Raw genomic sequence first — 16,926 nt, forward strand, 5'->3', positions numbered from 1 at the left:
GGTCTATAGCTGGCGGCCAGTGTTGGGTCTTTCTTTGGTTTCAAAACCGCTATAATCTTCGCACGACGCCAAACTTTGGGCATAGACTCAGATTCCAAGATGTGGGACAGGAATGAAGCGAGCCACTTCTTTGCCGCGGGACCCAGGTTAAGAATGAGTTCTGGGGTGATGTTATCATAGCAAGCAGCTGTTCCTGGTTTAACCCTCTTCAAAGCGTCTTCCAGTTCAGACAGTGTAAAGGGAGAGAGTTTTGGAGATGGACAAGATAAACGGAAGTGGGATGACCACTCATGGGAAATTTCTCTTTTCCAGACTGGGTCACTAACTGCCTATTAGTCCAGGTGTCAACCTTGTAGCCAGGCTCATTACCTCTGCAGCTGCCTGAGGCTGGTTCCTCCTGGGCCTGACCACTCTCTTGTGATCGTCTGCCCTCGTTTATCTGGGAGATAGAGGTTCTGATGCTCAGCCTGTGGAGCTGGTTTCTGCAGGCCTGTCTTAAATCATGCTCTTCCTTGGGGAACGGCTGGCTTCCTGGAAGGTAGAAAGGAAGAATGAGAGGGAGGGGGAGGAAGGTTTGTGAGGGATTTGAAGGTGTAGAACCCATGCATAAGGATGTATTCTCCTGTGTAAATGAATAAAAATTAAGTTTGGGGGTACATACCTGCAAACTCATCACATTAGAAGAGTGACCCCTCCCTCCAGCAGCACATTTTAGTGAGAAAGCACAGGTTGATCTGAGTTCCTCTTAACCCTTGAACCAGACAGCTTGTGCAGTGAACAACCTTAACAACTGCACCCCAGCCCTGTGACCACCCTTGCCTCTCTCCTCCTGCAGGTACGCCACCAACAGTTCCACACTGTGTCCAGACCAGTGGGACCATGAGCTCATTCAATGCTCAAGTCAGTCATACACAGAGCTATAGGCCAAGCACTGGGGAGAGAGCAGAGAGAGGTCTTTGTACTTCAGATTCAGTCTGCTGAATTAAGACTATAATATTTTGTGTAATAGCATGGTGGTGAAATGCTAGAGGAAAAGTAATAAAAGTTAAGATAGGGTTGGACAGATAGCATAATGGTTACACAAAGAGACTCTCACGTCTGAGGATCCAAAGTCCCAGTCCTAGGTTCAATCCCCTATACCAAGTCAGAGCTAAATGCTCTGGTTAAAAATAAGGCAGACCTGGAGCTTCTAGATGTCCTTTGGCTTGCTTCAATGCAGTGAGGGCTGGGCTCAAACCTGAGTTGTGCATATGACAGAGCAGGACACTGTCCAAATGGGCTATTCTGCCAGCCCTCAAAGCTATCATTTAAAAAAAAATTTTTTATATTTATTTTATTTATTTATTCCCTTTTGTTGCCCTTGTTGTTTTATTGTTGTAGTTATTACTGTTGTTGTCATTGTTGGATAGGACAGAGAGAAATGGAGAGAGGGAGGGGAAGACAGAGGGGGGGAGAGAAAGACAGACACCTGCAGACCTGCTTCACCGCCTGGGAAGCGACTCCCCTGCAGGTGGGGAGCTGGGGTTCGAACCGGGATCCTTATGCAGGTCTTTGTGCTTTGCGCTACCTGCGTTTAGCCCGCTGCACTACAGCCCGACTCCCCAAAGCTATCATTTTAAAGATCTGAAAATCAGTGATTCTCTGTCCCCTCAGGCCATACAGCAAGGAAGGTAGACTGGGGTTAGATCTCAGGTGGCTATTCTCTGGCTTCTCTGGACCACATTCCCCCAATGTCCAGTACTGGCCATGTACACTCACAATGGACACTAGAGGCCCCATCTTCACTTCAAGAGTCTAAATGGGACCTCAGCACTCTCTGCAACCCCCACCCTCTGCCCCTTCCAGGGCTACTGCCTTTCAGAGGGACAGGAATGCAGGCACTGAGTGGACAGGGAAAACCCTCCCCCAAGTAGCCCCGCGTCAGAACAGGGTGCTGCTCCAGCTACCCCACGTCACAGCCCTGGGCCAGTGTCCAGCTGGCTTTGTCAGTGGCTTCTCCAGGCCCTCTCAGGTCTCAGCTTGCTCCCCCGCGGGATGTCTCCTGGGACAGGCCTGTTAGTCATGGCAGGAGAGATGTAGAGCCTTCCCAGCAAGAACTTAGACTCGGGACTGGGAGTACCCATCTGGGCTCTTAAGGTTTTCCCATCAAGAGATGAGTATTCAGACCACAGACCGGAAGTCAGAAAGTCCATAGGTCAGCACTGACTCTTCCTCCACAAACCCAATGCTGATTCCCAGGGGCCTCCCTTCATCTGTGAACTATGATGCATCCCCATTCCTGCTGGCCACAATCCTCCATGGCCAGCCCAAGGCCTCTGCCCCAGCACTTCCTCTGGTCCAGGAACATGAGAATCTAAGAGGCTCCCTCAGCTAGTATCTGAAAGCTGCTGGCCAGCGAGTCCCAGTATCCTGAGAATTTGGGGCCTGTGAACACTACCCCAGTGATGTCTTCCTGCTGCCCACCCTAGTGGCCCGCTCACCCTGCTCTGTGCAATTAGAGTCTTTCTCCTTCCCAGTCCCACTTCCCCTTCCCACTTCTAAAATCATTTTCCAAATCCACTGTTTGAATTCAGATCTTTATCTCAGGGCCTGTTTGGGGGGACAGCCCACCTCAGAGAGAAATAAGACTCACAATAAGAGCCAGAACTTCATGGAGCATCCAGTGGTGAAATGAGGGTGCTATGGTTATAGTCGGCTTTCATTACCAATGGATCAGTCGGGAAGCTAACCCATGCTGCTATAACAAATAGCCCCTGGTCCCAGTGTCTCCCATGGGGACTTAGCAGAGATTCCAGGCACACTCATGCTTGTTATCCAAGGAGGTGGCAGCTGTCACTTCTGCCTTCATTTCACTGGGCAGCATGCAGTTGCAAGCCTGAGCCACTGGGGGAAGGCCAGGCCTCAGGACTTCTTGGGAATACACTGGGCTGTCCTCACAGCATGGCCATGGCTTCACCACCTCCATTATGGGCTGCAAAATAGAAGCCTGACTGCCTTTCTGTTCTAGACTCACACATTACTTTGCACGTTCTTGTGCTGCTTCATCCAGATGCAAGGTGTCAAGTAGGTGAGATGGAGGGATTAGAGAAGCCCCCAGCTTCAGGCCTGGCACCAATGTACCCTCACCATAGCCTGGTGGCTGTGCCTTACTTTGGGGAATGAGTACAACTAACCCCTGCCAGGACTAACTAAAGGGTCCCCTTTCCCAGGGAATGGGCTCCAACCCCTGTCCCCACCTCAGTAGGGGGGGGGCACCTATAAACATTCAGCTAATATCTAGACTGGCACAAAGTAAAAAGCAATGGGGGCATAGGAAGGACTCCAAAATTGTCGCCACAGACACTGTGAAATTGAATGCCCATAGCAGGGTGGCTACTTTACCCCCTTTTAACAGACATGGGAACCAAGACTCCCCTTTCCCAGGTCATGTGTGTTGCCCAGTGTCAGGCTTTCCTGTGGCTGTGGAGTCCAAACTAGGACTCAGGGACTGGGGAGAGAGCTCAGCACAGTAGAGCACAGGATTTACATGCCTGAAACCCCAGAGGTCCCAGGTTCAATCCCTGGCACCACCAGAAGCCAGAGCAGTGTTCTGGTTTTCTTCTCTCATAAAAACAAATAATAAATAAACAAATCTTAAGGAGGTGGCACACCTGGTTAAGCATACACATTACAATGCGCTAGGACATATTTTCAAGCCCCTGGTCCCCACCTGCAGGGGGAAAGTTTCATAAGTGGTGAAGCAGAACTGCGGGTGTCTCTCTGTCTCTCTCCCTATCTCCCCACCCCCTCTCAGTTTCTCTTTGTCTCTATCCAATAAATAAAAAAATTTAAAGAGAGAGAAAGAAATTACACCAAAGCAAAGGACTCTGGGGAGGGTAGAGGTGGTAGGGGGCTTTCAGGTCCTGGTGCATGATGGTGCAGGGGGACCTAGGCTGGGTATGAGAGTGCTTGGCAGACACCTACCATGGAGAGATGAGAAGTTTTACCCATGTGTCAACAACTGCACTTACTGCAAACAATTAAAATCCCAATTTAAAAAGTAGGGGAGGGTGGTGGTGCACCTGGATAAGCACCCATGCTACCTGGGTCCTTACCCAGGTTCAAGTCTCAAGTGGTGGGGGAAAGCTTCACAAGGGTAAGGAAGTGCTGTAGATCTCTTTTTCTCTCTGTATCTTCCCCTTCCATTCCAGTTTCTCTGTCTCTATCAAATAAACAGACAAACAAACAAGAGTGAGAGGGACACGACATAATAGCTCACTTGAATAGTGCACTGCTTTGCCATATGTTCAATCCAGGTTCAATCCTCAGCTCTGGCTTATGTTGGTACTAGGGATTGAACTAGGAATTGAGGAGCCTCAGGCATGAAAGTCTTTGCATAACCATTATGCTATCTCCCCTTCCCTGTGGCCCCTCTCCCTCTCCCTCTCCTTCTCCCTCTCCCTCTCTCAGATTCATAGTGCAGGCACCGAGCCCCAGCAATGACCCTGGAGGCAAAAAGAAAAGGAAAGGGGAGGGGGGAGGGGAGGGAAGGGAAGAGAAGGAAAGGGAAGGGAAGGGGAGGGGAGGGGAGGGGAGGGGAGGAAGGGGAAGGGGAGGAAGGGGGAGGGGAGGGGAGGGAAAGGGAAGGGAAGGGAAGGGAGGGGAGGGAAGGGAGGGGAGGGGAGGGGAGGGGAGGGGAAGTGAAGGAAGGGGAGGGGAGGGAAGGGAAGGGAAGGGAGGGAAGGGAAGGGAAGGGAAGGGAAGGGGAGGGGAGGGGAGGGGAAGTGAAGGAAGGGGAAGGAAAGGGAAGGGAAGAGAAGGGAAGGGAAGGGAAGGGAAGGGAAGGGAAGGGAAGGGAAGGGAAGGGAAGGGAAGGGAAAGGGAAAGGGGAAAGGGGAAAGGGAAAGGGAAGGGGAGGGGAGGGGAAGTGAAGGAAGGGGAAGGAAAGGGAAGGGAAGGGAAGGAAAGGGAAAGGGAAAGGGAAAGGGAAAGGGAAAGGGAAAAGGAAGGGAAGGAAGGGGAAGGGAAAGAAGGGGAAGGGAAGGGGAGGGGAGGGGAGGGGAGGGGAGGGGAGGGGAGGGGAGGAGAGGAGAGGAGAGGAGAGGAGAGGAGAGGAGAGGAGAGGAGAGGAGAGGAGAGGAGAGGAGAGGAGAGGAGAGGAAAAGAAATTAAGGCATGGGAGAGGGTAAGGGCCCCAGCCAGGTTTTATGAGCCCCTGAGCCTCTCTGGGCAACAGAGGACAGGGACAGAATGTGGCTTTCCAAGCACAACAGCTGCCACCCAACTTTTCCATTTTCCAGTATCCACGTCTTAAGAGAGCATTACTGTCAGCCATCACCAGGGCTGTAAAAATAGAGCAACACAGACGCACAAAGGCCACCAGGAGCCACCTGCATATTCAGCCAATCCACCTGGTGGATTAACCAGTCCCTCCCGCCTGGCTGCCTTGCCCCCATTTCTTGCACCCCAGGCCTGGGGCCCCTGGGACAGGGTACCCATGTGGGAACAGGACCTGCCTGTATCTCTGGGTTCCAGGTGGAATGTGTTAAGTTCCCCAGGGGGACAGGAGGAAATAGTTCCCTTGGGCTTGCTTCTTCCAAGGAGTTCACCAGGCTTTCAAAGACAGCCACAGATCTCTGCTATCTCCTTCTGCCTAGGTCCTTTCAGTGCATCCTCTGCCTCCTGGAAGCCCACCAAGGCTGGCTCACCCTTAGCTGGCATTGCAGGAGGTCAGGGAAAACTCAGCAGGGACCCAGGTCCCTATCCTCAACTCACCCTAGCATTGGTCTCTCTGTGGGATGATTGGAGCATCTATTTATGTATCCACTCAGCAGACACTGAGCCAGCAAAGGGCAAGGGTGCAGGTGAGGTCAAGAGAGGCAGACTGTGGACCTGAGGACACCAGTCACCCAGGGGACAAAGAGTGGGTGACTATTGGCGGGTATCCTCCAGGCTGGGACTCACTGGGGAGGGGAAGGATCTCAGTGTCCTCTTGATCCACTGTCTATACCTGCAAACACACAGGCCCTGTCCTCCAGGTGAGCCTTGCACCTCCTGCCCTGGGGTATCCACAGGTATGACACAACTTTTCCCTCTTCTTCCTCTTCCTCCTTCTCCTCCTCCTCTTTTCTTTTCTTTTCCTTTTTGGCCTCCAGAGTTATTGCTGGGGCTCAGTGCCAGCAGTATGAATCCACAGCTCCTGGTGGCCATTTCTTTCTATTGTATTGTATAGGACAGAGAGAAATTGAGAGAAGAGAGGAAGATAGAGAGGAGGAGAGAAAGACCTTATAGACCTGTTTTGCTGTTTGTGAACATGTCCCTCCTACAGGTGGGGAGCTGGGGGTTCAAACCCAAAGATAGAGATGGGGCTGGGCAACAGCACACATGTTACCTGGTTGAGCACACATTTTACCAAATGCAAGGGCCTGGGTTCAAGCCCCCAGCCCCCACCTGCAGGGGGGGAAGCTTCATGAGTGGTGAAGCTGTAGAGCAGGTCTCCCTCTCTTTCTCTGTCTTTCTCTCTCTCTCCCTCTCCATCTTCCTTCCTCTCTCAATTTCTCTTTGTCCTATCAAATGAAAATAAATAAATTTTAAAAAATAAAAAAGAGAGATGCAAGAGACTGTTAAAGAGACCACAGCACTAATGCTTCTTCCAGTGTGGTGGAGGCCAGGCTCCGAACCTGGGTCACACACATAGCAAAGCAGCGCACTGTCCAAGTGAACTCTTTCACCAGTCCTTTACATTCAACAATAAATACAATAGTTTGTACATGCATAACATTCCCCAGTTTCCCATTTAACAATACAACCCCCACTATGTCATTTATCATCCTTCATGGACCTGTATTCTCCCCACCCACCCACCCCAGTCTTTTACTTTGGTGCAATACACCAATTCCATTTCAGGTTCTACTTGTGTTTTCTTTTCTGGTCTTGTTTTTCAACTTCTGCCTGAGAGTGAGATCATCCCATATTCATCCTTCTGTTTCTGATTTATTTCACTCAACATTTTTTCAAGGCCCATCCAAGATCGGCTGAAAACGGTGAAGTCACCATTTATTATAGCTGAGTAGTATTCCATTGTGTATATATACCACAACTTGCTCAGCCACTCATCTGTTGTTGGACACCTGGGTTGCTTCCAGGTTTTGGCTATTACAAATTGTTCTGCCAAGAACATATGTGTACACAAATCTTTTTGGATGGATGTGTTGCGTTCCTTAGGATATATCCCCAGGAGAGGAATTGCAGCATCATAGGGTAGGTCCATTTCTAGCCTTCTGAGAGTTCTCCAGACTGTTCTCCACAGAGGTTGGACCAATTGACATTCCCACCAGCAGTGTAGGAGGGTTCCTTTGACCCCACACCCTCTCCAGCATTTGCTGCTATTACCTTTTCTGATGTATGACATTCTCACAGGAGTGAAGTGGTATCTCGTTGTTGTCTTTATTTGCATTTCTCTGACAGAGACTTGGAGCATTTTTTCATGTGTTTCTCGGCCTTTTGGATCTCTTCTGTGGTGAATATTCTGTCCATGTCCTCCCCGCATTTTTGGATGGGGTTATTTGTTGTCCTGTTGTTGAGTCTGGCAAGCTCTTTATATATGTTGGTTATTAAACTCTTATCTGATGTATGGCATGTAAAGATCTTCTCCCATTCTGTGAGGGGTCTCTTGGTTTGGGTAGTGGTTTCTTTTGCTGTGAAGAAGCTTTTTAATTTGATGTAGTCCCATAGGTTTATACTTGCCTTAGTCTTCCTTGTAATTGGATTCGTTTCATTGAAAATGTCTTTAAAATTTATGCGGAAAAAAGTTCTGCCAACATTTTCCTCTAAGTATCTGATAGTTTGTGGTCTAACATCCAAGTCCTTGATCCACTTGGAATTTACTTTTGTATTTGGTGAAATACAGTGATTCAGTTTCATTCTTCTGCATGTTTCAACCCATTGTTTCCAACACCATTTGTTGAAGAGACTCTGCCTTCCCCATGTAATAGTCTGGGCCCCTTTGTCAAAGATTAGATGTCCAGAGGTGTGGGGCCTCATTTCTGGGCTCTCAATTCTATTCCACTGGTCAGTGTGTCTGTTCATGTTCCAGTACCAAGCAGTTTTGATGACAATGGCCCTATAATACAGTTTGAGATCTGGGAGTGTGATGCCTCCAGTTCTGTTCTTTTTTCTCAAGATTGTTTTGGCAATTCTAGGTCTTTTCTGGTTCCAGATAAACATTTGTAGCATTTTTTCTATTCTCCTAAAAAATGTGCTTGGGATCTTGATGGGGATAGCATTAAATTTGTAGATGGCTCTGGGTAATATATTCATTTTGATGATGTTCATTCTTCCAACCCATGAACATGGAATATCTTTCCACTTCTTTGTGTCTTTTTCAATTTCTTTGAGTAGTGACTCATAATTTTCAGTATACAAGTCTTTCACTTCTTTTTTTTTCTTTTTTTTTAATATTTATTTTATTTATTTATTCCCTTTTGTTGCCCTTGTTGTTTTATTGTTGTAGTTATTATTGTTATTGTTGTTTTGGATAGGACAGAGAGAAATGGAGAGAGGAGGGGAAGACAGAGGAGGAGAGAAAGACAGACACCTGCAGACCTGCTTCACCGCCTGTGAAGCGACTCCCCTGCAGGTGGGGAGCCGGGGTTCAAACCGGGATCCTTATGCCGGTCCTTGTGCTTTGCGCCACCTGCGCTTAACCCACTATGCTACAGCCTGACTCCCACAAGTCTTTCACTTCTTTGGTTATGTTTATTCCTAGATATTTTATTGTTTTGTTGCTATAGTAAAAGGAATTGATTTCTGGATGTCAATTTCTTCTAACTTAGTGTTTGCATAGAGGAATGCCACTGACTTTTGAATGTTAATTTTATAGCCTGACACTTTACTGTATTGCCTGAAGATTTCCAAAAGCTTCTTGCTGGATTCTTTAGGTTTTTCCATGTATACTATCATGTCATCTGCAAATAAGGAGAGTTCGACTTCTTCTCTTCCAATCTGTATGCCTTTAATTCCTTGCTCCTGCCTGATTGCTATGGCAAGAACTTCCAACACTATGTTGAATAGTAATGGTGATAGTGGGCAGCCCTGTCTAGTACCTGATCTGAGGGGAAATGCTTCCAGTTTTTCACCATTGAGTATGATGTTGGCTGTAGGTTTGCTATATATAGATTCCACTATCTTCAAGAATTTTCCATCTATTCCTATTTTTTGTAGTGTTTTGATCATAAAGGGATGTTGTATTGTGTCAAAGGCTTTCTCTGCATCTATTGATATGACCATGTGGTTTTTGGTCTTGCTTTTGTTGATGTGGTGGATCACATTGATTGATTTACGTATATTAAACCAACCTTGCATGCCTGGGATAAACCCCACTTGGTCATGATGAACAATTTTTTTGATATACTGCTGTATCCGGTTGGCTAGAATTTTGTTCAGTATTTTAGCATCTATGTTCATCAGAGATATTGGTCTGTAGTTTTCTTTTTTGGTTGTGTCCCTGTCTGCTTTTGGTATCAGGGTGATGTTGGCTTCATAGAAGCTGTCAGGGAGTATTCCAGTGTCTTCAATCTTCTGGAAGACTTTTAAAAATAGAGGTATTAGTTCTTCTTTGAAGGTTTTGTAGAATTCATTTGTAAAACCATCTAGTCCGGGACTTTTATTTTTGGGGAGATTTTTGATAACTGTTTCAATTTCATTAGCTGTGATGGGCCTGTTCATGTTATCTACTTCCTCTTTACTTAGTTTTGGAAGTTGGTAGGTATCTAGGAAATCATCCATTTCTTCCAGGTTCTCTAGCTTGGTGGCTGTTTTTTGTTTGTTTGTTTGTTTGTTTTGGTTTGGTTTTGTAATGAAAGAACCAGATAAGAGAATGAGTGATGGCTTTAGTTTTTTTAAGATTATATTTTTTACACGTGAGAGAAGAGTTAGTTTCACATGAGACAGAGAGAGAGATATACACACAGGTTAGAGCACCACTCTGGTACATACTGCACAGGGGTTCAGACCTGGAGCCTCAGGTGTCTGAGTAGGACTCTACAGGGGGAGCATGTGATGCCCCCCTGTCCTCTGCCCTGAGGGATCACTGTGTCCCCTGGTATTTTGCCAGGACAGGAGGCCCACAAAGGGGTCACCTTGGGGGGGGTGGGGAGTAGGACCCCCTTTGTCTGAGGGGTGGGTGTAGGGGGGGCTGTCAGTATGGAAGCTTTGCTGGTGCCTGATTAGCCAATGAGTGCTTTGGGGTTTTATTTAAGTCACCAGTTGCAAGGCCAGTCACACAACACTGGAGATATACTTAATACTATTTTGAATGGGGTAGGCTGTCAATTTCACTTTCAGTCTAATTCCTCAGGATTTTCTCTATAAAGCCAGTCCAAGTCACACCATCTCAGCCAGACACTAAGGTCCTTTTGCAGAGCCAGGGCTTCCCACGTGCATGGTCTCAGCTCTCAGACTGATGATTTTTTCATTCTAATGGAGAGAGTGACATCATATCACCAAAACTTCCTCCCTTGCCATGGCACTCCCATGTGCTCAACCCCAGGCCCTCCTGGCAAGCTCTCTCTCAACCCCCCAAGTTGCCCTCTGGTCCCCCTGTGGCTTCTTCCTTCAGTCTTAGGGGATTAGGAGGGACATGCGTGGCACTGGGCTGTCTGGATAGAGAATCTACAGCACAGGCCTTTATCAAAGGGCAGGGCTGAACTCAGAAGCCCCAAAGCCCAGCAGGGGCCCTCAGACAATGAGATCCAGGGCCTGCCTCAACCCTCAAACTCAACCCTGGAGAGTCCCCCAACACAATGGGCAGGGAGTCTTAGTGCTTTCAGGATCAGCTCTGCAAATAAGATCAAACCACTGCCAGTCTCCTTAGAAGAGCACCACTCACCTCCTTGCCTCCCCTACACTTTGGGATTATCACCTCCTCAAATGGAAAGGGTAGCCCTTTGTGATCTGGTCCTCTCAGCATCTTCAAGAGCTTCCTCAGTCCAGTTATGGCATTTGACCCTCTATTAGCTCTGCCATTTATACTTTTTTTTCAGCTCAGCTCTAGCTTACAGTGGGAACTGAACCTAAGTCTTTTGGCATCACCACTATCCTATCCTTTTTTTTTTTTTTCTAATTGGGATGTTAATGGTTTAGAGTACAGTTGTTGACACATGGATAAAAGTTCTCATCTCTCCATGATAGGTATCTGCAAAACACTCTCACCCCACTCTAGGTCCTTTTCCACCACACAAACAAGGACCCTCAAAGTCCCACCCCTTCACTCCCCTCTCTCCAGAGTTCTTTGCTTTGGTACAACTTGGGTTAGATTTGGTGTATTGCTTTTTCCTTCCTAAGGAGATAATCATACTGTCTCTAAAATAACTCCTCTTACCTCTTCACTTCAGTATTTCACTAGTATAACCAGTCCATGTATATCTGAAGACAATGTTAAATATACCTGAACAGTTTTAAAATTTTTCATTTATGTATGTATTTACTGGATAGGAACAGAGAGAAATTGAGAGGGAATAGGGAGATTGAGAGGGAGAGAGACAGAGAGATTTGTAGTACTGCTTCACCACTCATAAAGACCCCCCCTGCAGGTGAGGTATGGGGCCTTGAATCTGGGCCTTATTCATGGAAACATATGCCTAACCCCTAAACTGTGCGTGTGTGTGTGTGTGTGTGTGTGTGTATATATATATATATATATATATATATGTATGTATATATAATTTTTATTTCTCCTTTTCTGTCAATTATCAGAAAAATCATATCAAAGTCCCCTACTTCATTCTGAAGCTACTCATGTATCTTCATGGTTATCTCAATATTTTTTTTCAATATTTTGAAACTGTGTTCTTAAGGGCCTACAAGATTCATAGCTTTTCTTTTCTGGTAGATTGTCTCTTGGCAACATAAATCCAGATTTGTCCTTTTTGAAAAAAAATTTTTTTTTTTTTTGCCTCCAGGGTTATTGCTGGGGCTCGGTGCCTACACTACAAATCCACTGCTCCTGGAGGCCATTCTTCCCATTTTGTTGCCCTTGTTGTAGTTGTTATAGCTGTTGTTATTGTTGGATAGGAAAGAGAGAAATAGAGAGAGGAGGGGAAAACAGAGAGGAGGAGAGAAAGACACCTGCAGACCTGCTTCACCACTTGTGAAGCTACCCCCTTACAAGTGGGGAGTTGGGGCTCAAACCAGGATCTAAGCTTACTCTGGCCCTTGCGCTTCATGCCATGTGCGCTTAACCCACTGCACTATCACCCAGCCCCCCAAAAATATATTTTTAAATATTTATTCCATTTTGTTGCCCTTGTTGTTTTGTTGTTGTAGTTATTATTGTTGTTATTGATGTTGTCGTTGTTAAATAGGACACAGAGAAATGGAGAGAGATGGGGAAGACAGGGGGAGAGAGAGATAAGACACCTGCAAACCTGCTTCACCACTTATGAAGCAACTCCCCTGCAGGTGGGGAGCCGGGGGCTTGAACCAGGATCCTTACACTGGTCCTTGCGCTTTGCGCCATGTGCACTTAACCTGCTGTGCTACCGCCCAACTCCTGAAAAATGTTGTTTAATCACGCTTTGCACAATCCTTCTGTGTTCTTACCAGTAGCCCTATGCTTGGGTCCACTAGTGTGTCTCTTTCCATTCATTCTTCTCTCTAGAACCACCTTGGGTCATTTTCATTCTGCTACAAGGTCACAGAAGGTCACCAGGCAGGACCTAATAAATGGTGCTTAGGACATCTAGGATATGTATCATCAGCCACTGGGATCACTGTGTCCCTTTTTTTTTTTTTTTTTGCCTCCAGGGTTATCACTGAGGCTGAATGCCTGCACTATAAATCCACTACTCCTGGAGGTTATTTTTTTCCCTTTTGTTATCCTTATTGTTTTATTGTTTTTATTGTTGTTGTTGTTGTTGGATAGGTTAGAGAAATGGAGAGATAAAGGGAAGACAGAGAGGGAAGAGAGAGACACCTGCAGACCTGCTTCACCGCTCATGAAGCAACCCCCTGCAGGTGGGGAGCCAGGGGCTCGAACCAGGATCCTTATGCCAGTCCTTGTGCTTTGTGCCATGTGCACTTAACCTTCTGTGCTAATGCCTGACCCCCACTGTGTCCCTTCAGTCCTAGTACCCACACTGGCTTTCCCTCAGCCCCTTATAGCATTTAACTTATGCATATGATTGTGCGTGCATGACTGTGTGGTTGTGTGTGATTGTGTATGTGTCTGTGACTGGTGGTGTGTGCCTGATTATGTGTATACATGCTGGGTAAAAGGGTTCCGCTCATCTAGCAACTCCTGAACCACTAGGTCTCCTAAGCCACCACCCTACCAGGGGCCCAGAGGCCACGAGTGCCCCCCACATTCTGCAGCAGCCACCCCTTTCATGTGCCTGCCTTCCATAGGCCTGACTCTCCTGCCTTCAATGTTTATTGCCTGCCTGGCCCAGGGGAGCTGGGGCTTAGGAACATGGAGGCTAGGCCTCCATGCTGGTCAGCCCCCCACCCATCCTTCACCTCTCAGCCTTCTGGGAGATCTGACCGGGGCTCCACTTTCTCAGCTCCAACTCTCACAAAATGAAAATGAGTTCATCCTCTCTCCCGGTTTGTGGGTGGGGTTGGTGATGTGACAAGGATCCTGCCAGGAACTCCTCCCTGTCCTCTGTCCACTCTCCTGGGAGCACCATCCAGAGCCAAGGTTATGTCCCCAGTGCTAGGGCACCCTGTCAGGGTTTCCTGGGCACTTCACCCACAATGGCTACCACAGCCCATGGGGTGGTGCACCAGAATGGCTTCAAGGTCATGCAAAATCCTACAAAGCAAGTGGCTAATGAGACAGTGATGGAGTTGGGGGGGGGGGGTAGGAGATGGACACCATGGCCCAGTGGGGGGCTCCACTCAAGGGCCCTGTACACCCCAAGCTCACCCCTACTCTCACCCCTCAGGAGGGTATAACATGCATAGAATAGAGGTACAGTGTGAAGTCAGCACCCCACCTGCTGTGTGAGTATGACATCCCTAAGGGCACCAGATGCAGTGGGAGGGCACAGTAACACCTGGAGGTAACACAATGCATAAAGTTCCTGAGTTTGATTCCTTGCATTGCACATGCCAGAGTGATGCTCTCTCATCTTTTTTTCCTTAGCTCCCCTGAAAATGACGGTCAGCCTCATAAGTGTATTAGGCTGGACAAGGAAAGGGGACAGGAACTGTGAGTGGGACCTCCCATGGAGGACCCTGAAAGATAGGTCACCAGTTCTACAGGATGTGTTCTCTCCCAGCCTCCTTGAATCTCCTTTAGTCTCAGAAGAGAATTGCTATCTGTTTCTTCCACTTACTGAGACAGCAGTTAGCCTGGCCTGGCCCTGCCCATAGGTGGTTCCAGAACTTTCTGGGGGTTGCTAGGCAAGCCAAGAAGGAAACAAGAGGGTCAGGGCAGACTCAGCAGCCAGAGACGATCCTCTGGTGCCATCTGGTGGTCATTTCTGTGTGCTGCAGTCCATCAAGAGCCACCTGTTCTTTCACAAGAGCTTGGTCCCAACTTGATGCAGAACAGCTGAATTTCTTTGACTTCACTCCTCTGCCAGCTTCTAAATTCTATGTATCTAATTGTCTCCAGCCCACTTAGGCCCTAGCCTTTGGGTCTCAGCCAGCTCTACAGGAACTGATCAAGGACCACTTCACCAGAGTTGGGTAATGACACACCTAGTAGAGCACACATGTTTCTATGCGTGAGGATCTGGCGTCCCCACCTGCAGTAGGGTAAGGCTTCACAAGAAGTGAAGCAGTGCTGCAAGTGTCTCTCCTGTCTCTCTACCATCTCTGTCACTCTCTTTCACTGTCTCCCTCTCTGCCTCTATCCCTGAGGGGAGGAAGCTGCCTCCCCTTGCCAGGAGGTTGTAAGTGGGTACAGATCACCCTACAAAGTGATAGTGTGTGCACTCAAGGGGGGAGGGGGTTCAGGACATCTATGAGAGGGTTCGAGGGCAGGCAGGATGGCTTGTCTATGTATGTTAGGGGCCATGTGTGTCCAGGACAGATGTGGCTGTGTATTCCTCTGGCTGGGAAGCAGTACATTTGTGCTCTGGTCTCCCTAAAGTCTGGCAGGAAGTTTCCTGGGCTGAAGAGACAGAACTCAAGGATCACAGTAAGTGTAGGAGATTTGATCTTCACCTTCCTTCCCCTTAGCTAAGACTCATTAGACCTGCACCCCATCATCCCACACTCCTCTATTTTCTCTCCCCTGGCCCCACCTCTCCCTCTTCCTCTCTTACAAACACACACACACACACACACACACACACACACACACACACACACCCTATATCAAGTGGCTGTGCTGCCACCTCGTGGTCACACTGAGACAAGCACTCTTGGTTCCCACTGGAACCTTGCAGAGATAACCACCCACCCCATGTTCTCTGCCACTGAACCTTCTAGGTTCTCAGCATAAGTCAGCAGAAGCCAAGCAGCAGTGTTCCAGAAAAAAGCCACTATTGGGGTTAGGTAGTGGTGCAGGTAGAGGGCATATATTACCATGCACAAGGGCCTGAGTTTAATCACTCAGTCCCTACTTGGGAGGTGGGGGGGGGTGGAAAGCTTCATGAGTGGTGAAGCAGTGCTGCAAGTGTCTCTCCTCTATCTCTCTCTTGTCTCAGCTACTCTATTAAAAAAACTGCCCTCTGGAAACAGTGGAACTGTGCAGGCACTGAGCCCCAGTGGTAACCCATGTGGCAAATAAATGTTGCACTTCCCTGACCCCTTTGCTGAGGGATCCTGCCAGCTCTGGAAGTGGGGGGTCTAAGAGCTGTGACTGAGATCATACCTCCCCCAGGGCCTGGATGCCTGCCTTCAAGGGAGGCTGGGCCTTGGTCCCACCTCACCGTCTACTGGCAATTGAGCCCTCTGGGAATTCCCAAAGCTGCTGCCCAGGCTAAACCCTAACACAGCCCATGGGGGGTGCACCAGAGTGGCTTCAAGGTCATGCAAAATCCTACAGAGCAAGTGGCTAATGAGACAGGGATAGAGTTCCAGGGCTGGGGGGGAGATGGACACCATGGCCCAGTGGGGGGGCTCTTACTCCAGGGCCCTGCTCACCCCAAGGCCACCCCTACCCTCACCTCTCAGGCTTCAGCCCAGAGCCTGACTGCCTGTTGTTTCTGCCTACTCTTTCTCTCCCTTTCTTTCTTTCTTTCTTTCTTTCTTTCTCTTTTTTTCCTCCAGGGTTATTGCTGGGGCTCTGTGCCTGCACTACAAGTCCACTGCTCCTGGAGGCCATTTTTTCCATTTTTATTGCCCTTGTTGTTATTGCTGTTGTTGGATAGGATTGAGAGAGGAGGGGGAGACAGAGGGGAAGAGAGATGGACACCTGAAGACCTGATTCATCACTTATGAAGCAACTCCCCAGCAGGTGGGAAGCTGGTGTCACAGAACCGGGATCCTTATGCGGGTCCTGTGTTTCACGCCATGTGCGCTTAACCTGCTGTGCTACTGCCTGGCCCCCTCTTTTTTTTTTCAACTTCTGCCTGAGAGTGAGATCATCCCATATTCATCTTTCTTTTATTGCCACCAGGATTGCTGCTGGCATTCAGTGCCTGCATGATGAATCCACCACTCCTAGTGGCCACTCTTCTTTCTTCCTTCCTTTCTTATGAAATAGGACAGGGAGAAATTATTGAGAGGGAAGGGGGAGATGGGAGAGAGACAACCACAGCCCTGTTCCACTGCTGGTGAAACTTCCCCCTGTAGGGGGTGGGGAATTGAACCCGAGTCCTTGCACATGGTAACGTGTACTCTACCAGATGCACCACGGCCCAGCCCTGGGCATCTTCATTTCAAAGAGCTCTCCTTTGTGGGGGTCACTGGCACAATGGATAGCAAATCTGATTGAATCAAGAGTCTAGGATCTCTCCACTTCCAGCAAGAGGAGAAGGGCTGACAAAATAGCTC

General features: G+C 48.2%; 1 long non-coding RNA gene across 2 annotated transcripts; it reads right to left on the bottom strand.

Moving 5' to 3' along the window:
- Positions 1-318: 318 nt before the first annotated feature.
- Positions 319-13,670, bottom strand: LOC132541888 (uncharacterized). Of its 2 annotated transcripts, XR_009552996.1 has the most exons (4): positions 13,495-13,670; positions 12,580-12,695; positions 4,083-4,201; positions 319-531 (listed from the first exon to the last, which is right to left on the bottom strand). It is a non-coding gene; the product is annotated as an uncharacterized LOC132541888 (long non-coding RNA). The 2 variants fall into 2 exon arrangements; XR_009552995.1 differs by having other exon boundaries at positions 12,580-13,670.
- Between the last annotated feature and the right edge of the window lie 3,256 nt (positions 13,671-16,926).

The sequence above is a fragment of the Erinaceus europaeus genome, chromosome 12, assembly GCF_950295315.1.
Source record: "Erinaceus europaeus chromosome 12, mEriEur2.1, whole genome shotgun sequence".
Lineage (NCBI taxonomy): Eukaryota > Metazoa > Chordata > Mammalia > Eulipotyphla > Erinaceidae > Erinaceus > Erinaceus europaeus.